This window comes from Chinchilla lanigera, unplaced genomic scaffold (assembly GCF_000276665.1).
Source record: "Chinchilla lanigera isolate Chin_1 unplaced genomic scaffold, ChiLan1.0 scaffold00050, whole genome shotgun sequence".
Classification (NCBI taxonomy): domain Eukaryota; kingdom Metazoa; phylum Chordata; class Mammalia; order Rodentia; family Chinchillidae; genus Chinchilla; species Chinchilla lanigera.
The window spans coordinates 15,069,020-15,084,883 of record NW_004955451.1 but is presented as its reverse complement, the minus strand read 5'-3'; the positions used below and the strand labels follow the sequence as shown (position 1 = coordinate 15,084,883).

Genomic DNA, 15,864 nt, shown 5'->3' with positions numbered 1-15,864 from the left:
ATTTGGGAGATGTTAAATGGAAACCAAAAAAAAAAAAAAAAATTCGCTAACCTCAAAGCAAGCAAGTTCAATTGTTTAGATCCATTTCCATTCCCATATAATTTATAACATGCCAGAGGCAACTCTGAGCCTAGGAATGCCGGCCTGCCCAAAGGAAACTGGATTTTTGTTAGTGTGGTGCTGCTGAGAATCAAACCCAGGCAGGGAGCAGGGTCAGCAATGGCCAGGTTTCCCTAGTCTGAGCCCCTAGAAAGCTACAGGGGGCCATCTGTGGTGGCACACGCCTGTAATCCCAGCATTCGGGAGGCTGAGGCAGGAGGATCACTGCGAGTCTGAGACCAGCCTGGGCTACAAAGTGAGCTCAAGGCCAGCCTGAACTGCATAGGTGTTTCAAAAAGACAAAGAAAAAAATTACAGAGGACTAACAGGGTCCCTTCGCTTCACCCCAAAGAGCACCCAGCCCCAGCCCGGTGGAGCAGCTGGGTGACAGCCCCAGCCCGCTCATGGCCAACCCAGATCCCTGCAGCTACTGTGCCAGACCCAGCCAGACACGAGAGTGCTCTGCCTGGGGAACTAGCCGGGCCCTGAGGCTCCAGGCCAACGCCAATGTGTGTTAGAATCTGGTGGGAGAGGGCTCACTGCCACCTCTGCGCATGACCCCCGTCAGAGTCCTCCGGCCCTGGGGCTCCCGCCTTCCGCGCGCACTGGGCGGGGTCAGTGGGGTTTGTCCCTCGGGCGCTCGCCGACCTGACTCTTCTAAGTCCCACAGTCGCCCTCTCCCCAACTTTCCAGCCTACACAGCCCAGTCCTGGGGTAGAGGAGCCCCTCGAGCAAGCAGGGTGGGGCTGGGCCCCGCCAGGTCTTGAGTGGCGCTGGGGGCCGGGCTGCTGCCGGATGGCCTCCCACGCCGTGTCAGAGGCCCGGAGGAGGCGTGAGGAAGAGCCCGCGCGGGAGTGGGGGGCCCGCAGCTGCGCGTCCGAGTGCCAGCCACGTGCCAAGGGCGGCGCGAGCGTGCGCGTCCGCTAGGCTCGGAGCGGGTAACGACTGCCCTGCCGAAGCGCAGTCTCACGGGCCTCCCAAGCCCTTGCTTCTGTCCCCTTGTTACGGTCTTCGCCCAAATAGCTGTTTATGCAGCGCCAGCTATTTCTGGGTACAGGTACAACCCATCTCTCTCGGGACCTGCTGGGTGCGGGGCTGTGACCCAGGAGAGGGAATCATCAAAGACCTGGCCCTCGCCTGCCAGGGGAGGTGCCCTCCGCAGCCGGGCACGCCCCGGGCTTCGCCACCGCGCCCTGGAAGTCGCCTTCGGCCGGCCCTGCCTCTCTCACTGGCGTCGGACTCTGCGCTGGACTGGGGTCGCCTCCCCTCCCCGGCCTGCCCCGCCTCCTCCCTTGTCTGGGTGGGGTCCCCGCCAGCCAGGGCGCTGCTGGCAGGGGTGCAGGGCTGGGGGAGGCTGAGGAAGCTGCTCCACCCCCAGCTGTGGTTTCTGCTGGGGCCGGGGCGGCAGCAGGTGGAGGGAAGTGTTTGTCACCCTTCCAACAAAGGGAGTCAGACAAAGCCCCCAGGGCACCATGGGTAAGCAGTAAAGGCGCCCAAAATAAAACCCGCTCTCCTTCACCAGGCGCGGTGGGGCCCATCCCCGGGGCGGGAAGAAGAGGGCCGCGGTTCAGGTGTGAGCACACCCAAGTGGGTGCTCAGGAGTCACCCAGGAACACCACTACACACTCACACGCACGCACGCGCGTGCACACACACATCCAAACAGGGCCCACACGCAAGAGCCCGCGCTGGGTTTAGTGCGTCGGACCCCCACGCTGAAATTCTTGACTCTTTCCAGGCAAGGACATTTCCTTTTGTACTTCTTCGCACACCAGGCCCTGCACGCGGCGGCGCCACCTCTTCCTGCACGGTCTCAGCGGGTCCGGGAACCTGGCAAACCCGCCGCAGCAGCGCCCTGGGCCACACCCCCAGCGCTCAGACGTGCCCCCCAGCGCCGCCCCTCGCGTCTCCTCCCACACACCCGCACCCTCGGGCCGGCGCACGCCCACCCGGCCCCGCAGCCCTCACCCGGGCCACCGACGGGATGGGGGCAGCAGGTGGAGGCGCTGGGCAGGGGAAGGGCCTGGACGGAAGAGGGGTTCACTTCCTGGGCCCCCAACCTCCTCAAAACAGCCGCGGCTTCTTCCACGGGTCTCAGCTCACAAAGCAGCCCGGAGGCTGAAGACGCGTCCCCAACCTCTGCCAATAGCTAGATGGCCCCTCGGGGACCGGGGAGACACAGGGACACTGCAGGGGTGCGGGGTGCACGCAGGCCGCGGCCTGACCTCCTGGGTACCCCCAGCGCCCTTGCGACCTGTGCTTGGTTCGGAGCTATCAGACGCCCCCCGTGCACGCCCCACGGCCACCAAGCGGTTCCGAGGTCTTTATTCCTGGGCTTCTCCTCTCCGGCTTCCTCCTCCCTTCAGGCGCCTCCAACGACCCTGGCTCCTTTTGAACCCGCAGTCCCCGCCCCAAACTGAGCAGGGGGTGCAGAGGCGGGGTGCACGGCCTGGGACCTTTTCTTCCTCCCCCGCTTTCCACCCTCAACCCCGTCCTCCCGCCGGCAAAACTGTTCCAGGCTCCGGCCCTGCCCTGAGCACCGAACATATCGTTAGGCGATGCCAGATGCTGGGGGAAAAGCGGGCACTGAGGGGCACACCCGCCTGTCCTGCTCCTGCAGTCACCCACGGGGGTAGGAAGTTCCACTGGAGAGGCCACCTTCTTCAGAGCCCTTCTGAGGGCTCAGGTCCCCAGACCCCCACGCCCTTGTCGATTTACTGAAAGGAAACTGAGGCACGGGGGTGTGCGGCAGAGCTGGGCCTGTGCCTCTGAAACGCAGCCGGTGGGAGACCAGAGCCAGCACGCGTCTCCCCTGCTCACAGCGGTCCCCAGCCTCAGGGGTGGCCGGCGGCCAGGCTGGTTGGGGTTTAGCCAGGGAGAGCGGGCTGGTGCCCAGGTGCCCCTGGGCAGGGAGGAGGGGGCAGAGAGAGAGCCAAGATGCCCGTCCCCGGAGTGGGGAACCACTCCTCATCTGCGTGCCCTTGCAGCTGTCTGTCCTCTCCTCAGCCTCAGTTTACCCATTTGAAAACCAGGCTGACGCTGTAGAGTTCTGTTACCCGAGGCAGCAGCCGTAGAGCTCTTGGCGTTGTGGAGAGGGACAGGGAGAGGCAGGACAGAGCCCTCCCTGTGGGTATCCTGTTCGGCATTTTAGGGGGCATGTTTGCCAGAGAGACGCAGAAATCGGCCCCTCGTGACATAGGAGGGCAGGCGTCACCGGCTTCAGTTACAGGGGGCCGAGCTCAAATGCTCAGGGACGGACCGCCTCCCCGCAAGCACGATGCCCTGCGTGACCACAGTTCCTTCTGGGAATGAGGTTTGAGTGGCGGGCTTCAAGGTGCAGGCCCTCTCCTGCCAGGCTGGCCTCACCCAGCGCCCAGGGCATCAGAGCCCAAAAGCCGTCTGCGGGACGCACGTATGAGTGGTGGGTGTGGGGGCCTCCCGTGCGCCACGTGGCGGGGACAACCTCCTCGCTGTGGCTAAAGGTAGGGGCGCCATCATAAACCTGTGGCCCTGCCCCCTCACCTTCTCCCATCCCGAAAGCACAGGTGCCCCGCCAACAGGTGCCATCTCCAGGGGACCCGAAGCCCCAGTTTGGTCATTTCCAGCATAGGCTACACAGCACCAGCTCCACAGCCTCGTGCCAGGCAGCTGTGCCCAGGGCCAGGCAGCTGGGCTGACCTCCTGAGGCCACCCTGGACTGTCCCCCCAGAGGCCATAGGCAGACCTCTGCAGGGTTTGGGGGTGCCCAGGAGGTGAGGCCTTGGGCAGGCCTGGGGGTGGGAGGCAGGGAGCAGGGGACAATAGGGGGGCCTGGCTTCCAGAAGAAATGGGAGGGAAGAGGTCTCATCCAGTGCTGGGCCAGGGAAGCCAGGGAGGGCACTGGCCGTGGGTAACAGATGACTCCAGGCTGCCGGCGGAGGCTGGGCCTCCGAGGAAACAGAGGCTGCGGCTCTGACCTAGAGCCCCAAGACCCAGCCCCGCCCGTGGGTGCTGCCCCTGGGCACCCCAACAGGCCATGTTTTGCTTCAGTCTCAGGGTAGTGGCCCGGGGACCCAAAAAAGGTAAATCTGAGGCCAAGTGGAAACTGGATTGCCTTTGAACCCACTCCGTGGTGTCTCTGCGCTTGTGGGTGACACAGGCTGTGACAGGAACACTGCGCTCGCTGCCCGTCCGGACGCTGTGGGCGAGGTGAGGACGGCGCTGTGAAAGTGTTCGGGGTGGCAGCGCGCTCTCTTGGTATTGCCGTCACCCATGGGGAGAGGGCCACCCCCAGTTAACCCCGGAGCCTCCACACAGCCCGCTCCTGCGCTGCCCGAGACGCAGGGTGGGGCGGGGGAGGCCTTGCACCGGGAAAGGGACAGAGGAGGACGCAGAGGGATGCTGTCAGGGAGACGGATGTGGCCAGCCGTGTCCCCTCCCCACATGGGCAGCTCTTTCCTCTGCTCTCTGGGGACCCCCAGGCCACCTCCCCCTGCACCTTGCGGTCAATGACAATAGTCAAACCACTGACCTGATTTTCTGTAGAAGAAAAGATAATAGGGCACCTCCGTGAGCTTGTGTGTGTGTGCGCGCACACACACACACACACACACACACACACACACACACGCAGATGCACGTTGGAAACTTTCACTGTCTCCCTGACAGGAACCCAGCCCCAGGAGGGCGCTTCCTCCAGTACAAAGCGCAGTGTTTACCTGCGGTCAGTTGCAGGCCCGAGTTCCTGGAGACCTGGCAGCAGCCCCACCACAGGTGTGACCTGTCTCCCTGCCGGGCACACCGCCTGAGGGTGTCTGAGTCTCTGGAGGGCCCCGCTTTCTCCCCCACCACTGCGCTGTGCTGGAGGATAGAAAGGGGTTTGTAAGACCCTCAGTCCCAAGAGGGCCTCAGGGGGGACCTGTAAGTCAGAGTCTGCCAGCCCCAAACCTGTTCCACCCTTGGGGTCCCTGCAGGCTTCAAGCACACCTCGTCCACCTCCCGCTGGGAGAGATGAGGAGCTCACAGTAAGTCCTCCCGAGTTGGTAGCTGTTCCTATTCTAATCCCCATCAAAGGGCACCGTCCGCCCTGACCCCAGACTCCTGCCCAACTCAGGCTCCAAGCAACGCACAGGCCCGGAAGGGACCCAGAGGCACCGCTGGGAAAGACCTGGCTCGCTGGCCTCCTGCCCCCCAAGACTACAGCGGCCCCAGGGCCATGCAGTCCGCAGCTGCCTCCTCACCCAGGACCAGGATGGTTGCAGCTGGCGGCTGCTCCCCATGCTGGCCCGGGAAACCCAGACAGCGAAGAGCCGTGCTTGGCCTAGCAGGCCAGCCGGTGTGCCCAAGCTCAGCCTCCCCGGCCCTTTCCCACCAGCCAAGAGCCCAGGGGTCTGGTGAGGTCCGTACACTCAAAACCCCAGTCCCCAGGGCCCACACAGAAGAGCAGCTCCCCACGGCGCATGCCCCCTGGGGTCACCTCCATCGCCTTCAGACGTAGTCCTTCCCGGAGCCAGAGGAGCAGGGGCGCAGGCCGCACGCAGGGAGCGTCTTGTCTGACCTGAAGTTGTAAGCCCATCTGGCTCAACCACCATGGGGGAGCTACGTAGGAGCCAAGGTAACCCTGTTCCCCAGTTCTCCCTGTCCCTGCCCCTTGGCTCGGGTCCCCAGCTTGGCTCCCTACACCAGACTAGAGCCACACTTGGACCCCCCACACCATAACCAGACAGCTGAGCACCCGGCCCAGCAGGGAGGCAGATAAGACGGAGGCGGCGGGCAGAACCTGAACTCGGCTAACACCTGAAACAGCCCTGGGTGTGAATCTCCGAGTGTCGTTTATTGCCATTAGCACCTGAGGATGAACTAGCTACTGCTCTTTCTCGGCTGGCTGGCAGAGAGTGGTTGAGGACACCCAGGCCTGCAGAGTTCTGCTAGGAGACCGAGGGAGAGCCCAGGCCCAGCTGGCTTCCAGCCTCCCCAGCTGCAGCTAGGTCCCGGGGTGAGGGGAGCAGAACCAGCCAGTGCCGTGAAGGACCCCATGCGGAGGGTCTGCACCTGGGGCTCACAGGACCCTTCCTGTTGCTCCCCCATCTCCTGGCAGGGGATTCTGCAGAGGGGGCTTCCTCGGGTGCAGACAGATCGCAGGCTCCAAACTCTGTCCTCAAGACAGACATCGTATGACGAAGGGAGGGAGGGAGGGGGAGGGGGGCACATGCCGTAGCAAGAGGCACTGTGGCACAGACCCCGCAGCCCTAACCGTCCCTCCAGGTGGGCAGAGGGCAGGGCTCCCCAAAACACTGCAGGCGGCAGACGAAGAGAGGCGGGGGCTCGCCCGTCCCCAGCTGGGCCAGGCTGGGGGCAGAATTAACCACCCACGCCAACCCAGCCTGGGGAAACCGTTTATCACACAGGACCAGGAGTGGCCAGGCGGTTACTGCGTTCGACCACAGGTGGTCAGCACGGTTCCTCCGTAGCTCCCACCATCCCGTCCCTGCGGTCTCCCCCAAGTCTTGTCCCAGTGCCAGGCACATCGTAGGCGACCAGCCTTGCCTAAGCCCTGCTGGAGGTGCCCGTGAGCCCCGGGGCTGGGGTGGCTCCAATCCAGACTCCATGGCATGGCATCCCTGAGTGAGGCCCTGCCCTTTGCACGGCTGGCTCCAGATGCCAGCTCCGCCACCGGGAACACTGAGAAATCTGGGAACAGCGCACAGAGCCAAGGAACGTCCCACCCACCCACCCACCGCATCGGGCACCGCCTCCTTCCTGGAAGCGGGACGCAGCGGGAAGGAGCGATAGGGCTGCTCCCTGTTCGGCCTGAGCGGCCAGGAGGCGGGCAGGCGGCCGCCAGGTGGCAGTGGGGCCCCGGAGCTGGGAGCCCAGAGGAGGCCGGGGGTGCAGGGCAGTCAAAACCACCCTCTCCCTCTGCCCTCCTTCCTCCCGCCGATCTGCTCTGTGGACCTCGACTCCCCCCTCCTCATCCGCCCTCTGCCTCCCTGACTACCTGTTCCCACGCCCTTTGGTGACGCCCTAGGCCCTCTCCACCCCTTCCCGCCTGCACACCCGCCCGCACCTTCCTGCCCCAGGCTGCCAGCGACAGGTCCTCCCACCGCTCCGCTACATCAACCCTGGGAATCCTGCTTCGCCCCACCCCTACTCCACCTCCCCGTGGCCCTGCCTGACCCCCCACGTCCACTCCCTCCCTGCCTGCCTTCACCCCCCCCCCAGGCTCATGGCACTGCCCCGGTGGACAGCAGTGACCACAGGGGACATCTTTGCCTCAGGGACACCAGCTTCCTCTTCCTCGGCACCTGGAGCAGACACCTGGAAGCCAGAGTGTGACCCACGGATGTGAGCAGACCCGGCCCTTCTGGGCCTTGCTCTCCCCATCCACGCCCTGGGTGCCGATGACCAAAGGACCTCAGGAGCCGCCCGCTGAAGAAGGTCACAGGGCCGTCACCGCCTGGTCTCGGCATTCAGAGCTCCGTGGCCCACCTGCTACTGCCCTGGGCCAAGACCGGCCGAGAGATGCGTGTGTTATCTCGCAGTCCTTCTGCGTTCCCGGCCGGTCCGCTACACTGTTCCCGATGCTGGCCAACACAAGCAGCTTCCAGTCTGTGGAGGGCTTCCTGAAAGCCAGGTACCGAGGCGTGCGTCAGCCAAACTCCCTTCTCAGTTACCCCAGTTAGGCCCTTTACAGATGAGAAACACTGAGGAAGGCTGGGTGACTCGCCAAGCTGCCCAGGAAATAAGTAAGGTTGGACCTGGCCACCGTCATAGCTTCCCCAAGGCTACTGTCACCCGCAGAGTGGCATTTAGTTGTGGCTTCTCCCAGCAAAAAACAGGGTGTGATCCACACTCGATGCGACTGCTTTAGCCTCGTGGCCTGGTGCCAGCAAGGTCCCGCGCAGCGGAGGTGCTTTCTGTCATTTGTCACTGTAAGCTCTGGCACGCTCCGTGACCTCCCCACGGTGAGCCGCTTGCGCCCGGCACAGAGGGACGGGTCCGTGGGGCGACAGCCACCCTGACCCCACCCTGCCCTGCTCAGGGCAGTGACAGGAGGCATCTGGGGGCTTCCAGCGGGCAGGGCTGAGCGTGAGGACGACGCGGGCTCACTGCTCAGTCCCACGGTCTGGTTCTCATTTCTTCAGGGAAGTGGGTGGAGCAAAGCAGAGGAATGGAAGAAAAAGCAGGCCTCAGGCTGAGGGAATGAGAGCTCAGAAACTTTCTTCTGAAAGTGTGGGTACTGTGGCCAAAACCCCGCCACAGAGACTGCGAGGGAACTCAGGCCCAAAGACAAGGCCTCGCTCAGGGAGGTCTCCGTCATCCCTGGTGACCTTTGTACCAACCCCTCAGCCCTAAAGCCGGGGACAGCCTGGGGCACCCGCGGAGACCCCTCAGCGCCAGTGTCCCCTCTGCCTTCCATCCATCATCCCCACAGCCCCCGCCCCCTCTGGGACACTGAGGCGTAGAAACAGATTCCGCCTGGGTCACTGTTTCCTCCCCAGACCTGGGGACCTGGCCACCCCGTAAGGGCCTTGGACCGGACTGTGACAAGAAGTGGCTTCAAGCGCATGCCCAAGACACATGCGTGCACACAGGCAGCTTCCTCCCGGGTCTCCACACCAGTGTGTGGAGCGCTGCGGCCCCAGCCTTTCCCAGCCGGTGAGGAAGGCGCCATGACGTGCTGCTTCCTGTCTTATCGGCAGCGACAGAGGCCTCCCCCGCCTTTTCCCTCAACTCAGACAGATACACACACACACACACACACACACACACACGCACACGCACATGCACACACGCACACAGTTTTCCCCTAGCTGGGAGAGAGCAGGGAGACCCCGCTTCCACAAGGGGGCGTCCAAAGACCATCAGACTGGATCTTTCCACACCAAGGCTGCCATCTGATCTCAAGACAAAGAGCTCCCCAGGGAAATCTGGGGGACGTGGGCGGGTGGTCTTTTATGGAAATCCAGAGGCGGAGATGGAAAATGGGCTGAGAGATGGAAAACAGTCAAAATGATTGCAATAATTGCTCTTCAGACCTACTAAATGTTCACCATGTGCTGGTCCCTGGCCTGACCACTTATCCTATAATAATAACTCATTTAATCCTCCCTTCACTTCTGCAGGGTCCACAATACACGAATTCCTGTTTATAGATAGATAAAGCAACGAATGTCTCCACAGGATTAAGTAACTTGCCCGGGGTGCCTCAGGAAGGAGCAAAGGCAGGATTCGAACTCGGAGCCTGTGGTCCACAATTCAGGCCACCCACCATCCTCCCTGCTCCTTGGAGCTTGACTTTCCGGCATCCTGCTTCTCCTCCAGGCCCCTTTGGGTGGTTTTCTCAGGACCTGTGAGCTGATTTCTAGGTGTGAATGGCCCTGAATTACAGGTATGTGGCACCAGAAAACGGCAAAGCCATTCCTAGCAAAGAACAAAAAGCAGTTCCTCCCCCTTTGAGCGAATCATCTCATTCCCAGGAACCCAGTCCAACAAAACAATTCCAATGGAAGCCAAGTATTATCTGCATAATACGTGCACTGAAGTCTTTATTCAAAGGTCAGAAGCTGGGAACCAAAATAGGGAAGTGGTTTAGTCAACTGGGACATTCGCACAATGGGCAATCAGGCTGGGACCCACAGCTGTGTGGCTGCGGGGGAGTGTGGAAAATGTTTTCCCCACACAGCGTAGCACTGGCACTCCCCCACCTAGCCAGTTAATTCAACTACAAGACAGACAGACAGACAAAGGGACAGAAATGGAGAGAGATCGACTCGTGTCCAAAACAGACTCCTCACCACCAGCACCCCAAAGAAATGGAAGGGAAACCGGAATTGGACAATGATAACAGCCCACAGCATTCTTGACTTTCGATACTGAATGCTCAGAGTCCTGGCCATGTACAGGACTTTGCTGAGAGCAGTTTTGATTGTCAGTTCTCCATGATTTTCACCTTCTACGCTGTGCTTATTGCGGGGCATGGTGGCGCAAGCCTGTAATCTCAGCACTCAGGAGGCTGAGGCAGGAGGATCACTGCAAGTTCAAGGCCAGCCTGGGATACAAAGTGAGCTCAAGGACAGCCTGAACTGCATAGTGAGACCCTGTCTTAAAAAGAAAAGAAAAAAAAAATACACTGTGCTTGTTAGTAAACAACATAATTCTTCCTATACACTCCATGAAGATAACCGGTAGGGCTTCTGCTCTCAGGCCAGAGCCTGAGACATCCACACACACAGACCTCTAATGTCTGCTCTTCCTCCCAGGAAGGGTGCCAGCTAGGATCAAAAAACACAGTGCATGTTTACATTTTTTGTTTGGTTTGGTTTTGGTTTTGGTTTTGGTTTTTTCCCGGTACCGGGAATCGAACTCACGACCTCGCGCTTGCCAGGCAGGCACTGTGAGGCTGAGCTAAATCCCAGCCCCATGCATGTTTACATTTTAAAATTTTATTACAGTAAAAGACACACTACCACTAGTCCCACTGAACCGCCCCCCGCAAGCTTCAAACACACTGGTCCCATCGCCCCCGCCAATTTCTGGAGCAGTTCTGGAAGCCCTGTTTTGTGCGTGTCTTTAGTTGCTGCCTTGATGTCCTCAGTCAGTGAAAAGTATTTACTTCTTCCGGTCATTTTGACTTTGGGGAAGAGCCAGAAGTCGCACAGTGCCAGATCCGGGGAATAAGATGGGTGGGGACGCAGCGTCACGTTGCTTCGAGCTGCCTTTTGGTTGGATGGCGCTCCGCAGCAGCATTCACCTTATTTCTGATCACACCTCCTAAAGACATTGTTATCACAAAATTTTTTTTTACTCCAACATTCGTATATATTTTGATACCTCATAAGTAGTAAGAAAAGACTCAGGAATTATTACACCCACCATGACCCCCGCTTAGGGAAATGGCGTGGGGGTTCGGTATAGATGTGTCCCCACAAGCTGCAACCCCCGTGCCAGCTGGCCAAAACTGTCCGAGACCGGGCGGGGTGGGTCTGCTTCCCAGCCGTGTGTGGCCATTGGCAGGACTCGACTCCTTGCGGGCTGCCGGGCTGCAGGCCTCAACTTCCTCTCAGTCGTTTCCCTCAGGTGCTTGACACCTGGGCCTCCCAGGCGGGTGGCGGGCGGCCCCACGTTGAAGCTGGCTGCGGCAGAGCTAAGGAGGGAGACGGTCAGTCGGGGGAGGCAGGGAGGTGTCTCACGGCCCGGCCTCACAGGGGACATCCCTCCCTTGTCGTGTTTTACCTTTTAGAGGCCGCCGCTACTTCTGGCCCACGGGGGTGCAGAGATCACGTGAGGACGCGTGGTGTGCCTACCACAGACTCGAACATTTATAGCATCGTCTCCATGACAAAAACTGTATTTGCGAAGTTATTTGTCCACGTGGACGTTTGCTCAGCCCGTCAATCAATGCCCATATCCTTTTCTCTCGGCCTCAGCCCCCGCCCACCCCGTGCCCAGTTCAGGCGAATGAGCAGACCTAGGCCAGGTTCTGGGGCTTGGAAGACGGGGGCGGGGGGTGCCAGGATGCCAAGGCTTGGAGGAAGAGGGAAGCCTGCCTTGTTCCTTCTTTTTTTTTTCCTGAGACAAGACCTCATTTTGTGTAGTTCAGGCTGAACGTGAACTGACTATGTAGACCAGGATGATCTCAAACTTGTGGAGATCCTCCTGCCTCAGCTTCGCAAGTGCTAGGGTTACTGGCGTGGCCACTGCATCTGGCCAGAGTAGCATTTTTAACAAGCCCTGGTGAGCGTTAAAACCGGGCAAATGCGAAGTCACCACTGTCCACTGTGACAGCCTCTCCCAGGGCTTTTCTTTTGTTCATCCATGTGGCTCTCCTGGGACTGACTGGTCCCCACTGTCCGGCCACCTCTGACACATCCAAGCCCCACGGGGTGCGAGGAGAGAAAGAGGCAGGCGGGACCTGCCCGTGTGGAGGTCTCGGAGCCCATGAACCGGGTCCTCCTGGCCAGGGAGGGAGAGGCGGGGCTGCAGGACACCCAGGTCCCGCGGGGACCCAGCGCCAGGAAGGCTCCAGGGCTACTGCCGTCACGAAGCAGAACCAGGCTCCCCGGGCTCCTTCCCGCACGGGTACCGTGCGGGTTACCGAGTTGGAGGGTTAGAGATGCCATACTTAGCAAACAAAAAACCAGAAGCCTCATTAGATTTGCATTTCAAGTAAGCAACAAAGACTTCTTTAATCTGGGTCCGTCCCACATCTGACCCGGGTGCCTGTATTTTAGCTGGCAACCCAGGCAAGGTCACGAGGTGAGGCTGACGGCCCCAGTCGGGGTCCCTGGGGAAAAGAGCAACACACACACACACACACACACACACACACGCACACGCACACGCACACACACACGCACACGCCCCTGCTCCAAAAAGGCCACGCAGCAGGAAACAGCACTGGGCGGCTTAAACCGCGGATTTATTGTCTCGTAATTCTGGAGACCCTTAGTCCCGAAGCAAGGCGGGGGCAGGGCCATGCTGCCTCTGAGGCTCGACCAGGACCCCGGGTCGTTTCCGGCTTTGGGAGCGGCTGTGCACCCTTGGGTTCTGGGGCTGGTCCCTGTGGCGGTCCCACCTGCCCTCTGCCATCATGCGGCACTGCGCTGTGTCTCTGTCCCTTTTCTTCTTACCAGGACACCAGTCCTGCCGGAGGAGGAGGCCCTAACCCGGATGCAGTCTGACTTCACCCTCACCTACCTCCACCGAGACCCCAAATAAGGTCACATTCACAGGACTGCGGGCTGCCGTGTGCCTCTCTTGGGAACACAATTTAACCCGTAGCAAGGGAAATGGAGAAGTTAGAACCAAAAAAGAATGTTCACAATAGATGTTCAGGGGGGAAAAAAAAAATGTATGTAACCTGATCCTTCTTTTGTCCTTAAAAGAAAAAAACTATAAAATGAGCCTTTATGTGTGATCGTTGACTCAGTCAGCAAACATTTACCAGACACCCACCAGGATGTAACAGAGCCTGCTGATGCCGTCCCAGAGCCCGCAGTCAAGCGTACCTTGGCCCAAGGAAAGACCTGCATCTCCCCGTTATGGTGATTTTCAAGGAAGCCTGCAGGGGGAAAGGGGAAAGTTTCTTTCATTTTTTTTTCTGCATTGCTTAGATTTTTATAGCAAGCATGTTATTCATTTGCTAGTTACTTTTTTTAAAAATGCTTAACCTTTTTTTTCAAATCCAAAAAATCCAGCCCTTGGGCTCTCTGCTCTGTTTTCCAGAGTGTGGTGGGGGACACAGCTGCAAGTAGGGCGTCTGAGCAGGTGGCCATGGGACAGCCAGAGAGGTGTTGCCTGAGGTGGCAGGGTGAGGACCAGCAGGAATGTGGGTCCACCCCGATGGCTCACGTATTAAAACTTTTAGTGATTCAAAGAATGAGATCCCTGTAATTACTCATGTGTGGCGGCGTGTGTGGCGGCTGTCCCTCCCACTGGACTCCAGATTCCAAGATGATGGTGCTGTGTTTCTTTTGGATAACACTATGTAACCAGCCTCCGGCCCAGCACCCAACAGTACAGTCACTCAGAAGTAAGCATTCGACCCAGGAAAAGAGATCCCAGCTCGGGAGAGCCCCGTCACTCAGGTGGTCTGAACCAGCTCCTCGATGCAGAGCTAAGAAGATGAAAGTTCGGGAAAGTAAAGCCACACAGCAGTGGCAGCCAGGACAAGACAAGACCCATCACCCTCCATCCAGGGGGAAGCCAAAGCCAGGTGTGCTAGCACATGCCTGTAATCTCAGCACTCAGGGAGGCTGAGGCAGGAGGGTCTCAAGTCGGAGCCCAGAATGGGCAACTTTGAGACTGTGTCTCAAAAATAAAAAACAAAAAGTCTGGCATGTAGCTCAGTGCAAAGGCCCTGAGTTCAGTCCCCCGTACCACAAAAATTTTTTTAAAAAGTAATATTTATTTTAAAGTAAAATCAAAAGACATGGATCTGGGTGCAGCTCAGTGGCAGAGTGCTTGCATGACATGTGTGAGGCCCTGGGTTTGATGCCCGTGCGCACACACACAACACACACAAAGATCACACGCACAACACACTCAACGACATGAACAATTAAGTATAGAGATGTATTGTCTAACAATGATCAAACAGTTTATAAAGAAGTTCTTCCTTCTAACCTTGGCTTTTCCCACTAGGGCTAAATAGTCAACAGATGTTGGGTTTTGTGGGTGCTGGTTAATCACATGCCTCACTTCTCCGAGTTCTGATCCAGTTGAGAAACAGTCACAAGAGATGAGCAGAGATTAAAATGTCAGCTTTATTGCTGGTCCAGATGGGCCGAGACCCAAGGCCCAAATGGGTTTCCTATCCTCCTCCCCTGACTTGAACTCACCCACCCACTCTCGGCAGAGCAGCTGGGCTATTGAAGTCCTCGCAGTAGGGGCCGGGCCAGCCCCAGTGCTGTTAGCAGGAGGGGGTAGGAGCAGACGCAGAACAGGCTGGGGAGCCGGGTCAGTCCCAGAGAGAGCGCCACGAACAGGCTAGTGGTGTGTGCCTGGTGCCCTTTGCCCTCTGTGCCAACCCAAGAGGCCCCTCTCCTCTCTCGGTGCAGAGCCAGTGTCGGGGGTACCAAGGTTCTTCCTGATACATCCATGAGGGTGTCGGTGTCTGTTTCACAGGCGGGTGGGAAAATGCGGAGGGGGAATTTGTCCCCTTCGTAAGGGCCCTCAGGGGCTCGGGATTTAGCTCAGCGGCACAGCCCCTGCCTGGCAAGCGCAAGGTCATGAGTTCGATTCCCGGTACCGGAGAAAAACCAAAAACCCAAAACAAAAAAACATAAGAGCCCTCAATTCTCCAGGGCCTTCTCATAGTATCTTAAGCCCGCCGTATTCCACAAAGCAGCTCTGAAGTTCAAGGCTGTGTCCGCTGAGAGTGAACTTGCTTGCAAAGGGCAAAAATTGAACAATCAGCAACACAAACTACAAATGGATCTGTTTCCTGCCTGTAACAGGAAATCCAGAAGCAGGCAGGTCTGGGTTGGTGTAACTTAGTACATAGTGATGCCTCCAGGGACCTGGGCTCTTCTGTCTTTGTGATTCATCTGCCTGAGAAGATGGCTTTCTCCGCACCCGAAAGAGTACTCTCCACCTCTGGGTCCTGTCCCCGTTCCTGGCAGAGGAAAGGGGGACAGTGAGATGGTGAAGTCTGTCTTTTTTATCAGGAAAACAATAGCTTTTCTGGAAAACCCATTCGGTCAGTGCACGATTGTGTCATTTGCCCCATCTCTCTGAAAGGGAAACTTAGGAAATGTATTTTGCAACTAGGAAAAAGTGGATTCTTTTAAATAAAGGAAAAAGAAGAATGAATATTGGCTAGAGAGTGGCCTACTAAAAGGTCACAAAATAATGATGAAAAACAGAAAATATTGTCAGCTACTTTTAAAAAAAAAAAAATCCAGATTTTTGCAAACATTTAAAACAGAGGTTATCCCCGGGCAATCAATTGCAGAACATAAAAAGAGAATAAGCTCAGCTTGTCTTACAGTAAGCTAGCATAACTTAATACCTAATAAAAAGAAAATACACACTAAATTAATTAATTAGAACTCTATACTAATTATTTTACAAGTTGGGAAAAAAAAATCCTATCTTTTTCCCTTTCTTGGTTTCTCCTTTGTCTTACTGTAGCACATGCTCAAGGAACTTTCTAAGAAGAAGTTTGGGAGAGTAAACTTTCCCAGCATGTGTGAGTTATGTCTTTTTTTTTTTTTTTTTTTTTTTTTTTTTTGGTTTTTCTCCGGTACCGGGAACCGAACTCACAACTTCCCGCTTGCCAGG

The 15,864-nt window shown here is 58.0% G+C and overlaps 1 long non-coding RNA gene across 1 annotated transcript in view; it reads right to left on the bottom strand.

Moving 5' to 3' along the window:
• Positions 1-14,326: 14,326 nt before the first annotated feature.
• LOC106149680 overlaps positions 14,327-15,864 on the bottom strand; it is a 3,880-nt gene continuing 2,342 nt past the window's right edge. Inside the window, exon 2 of the long non-coding RNA XR_001235998.1 lies at positions 14,327-15,196. This is a non-coding gene — a long non-coding RNA (uncharacterized LOC106149680). The remainder of the gene's footprint in view (positions 15,197-15,864) is intronic.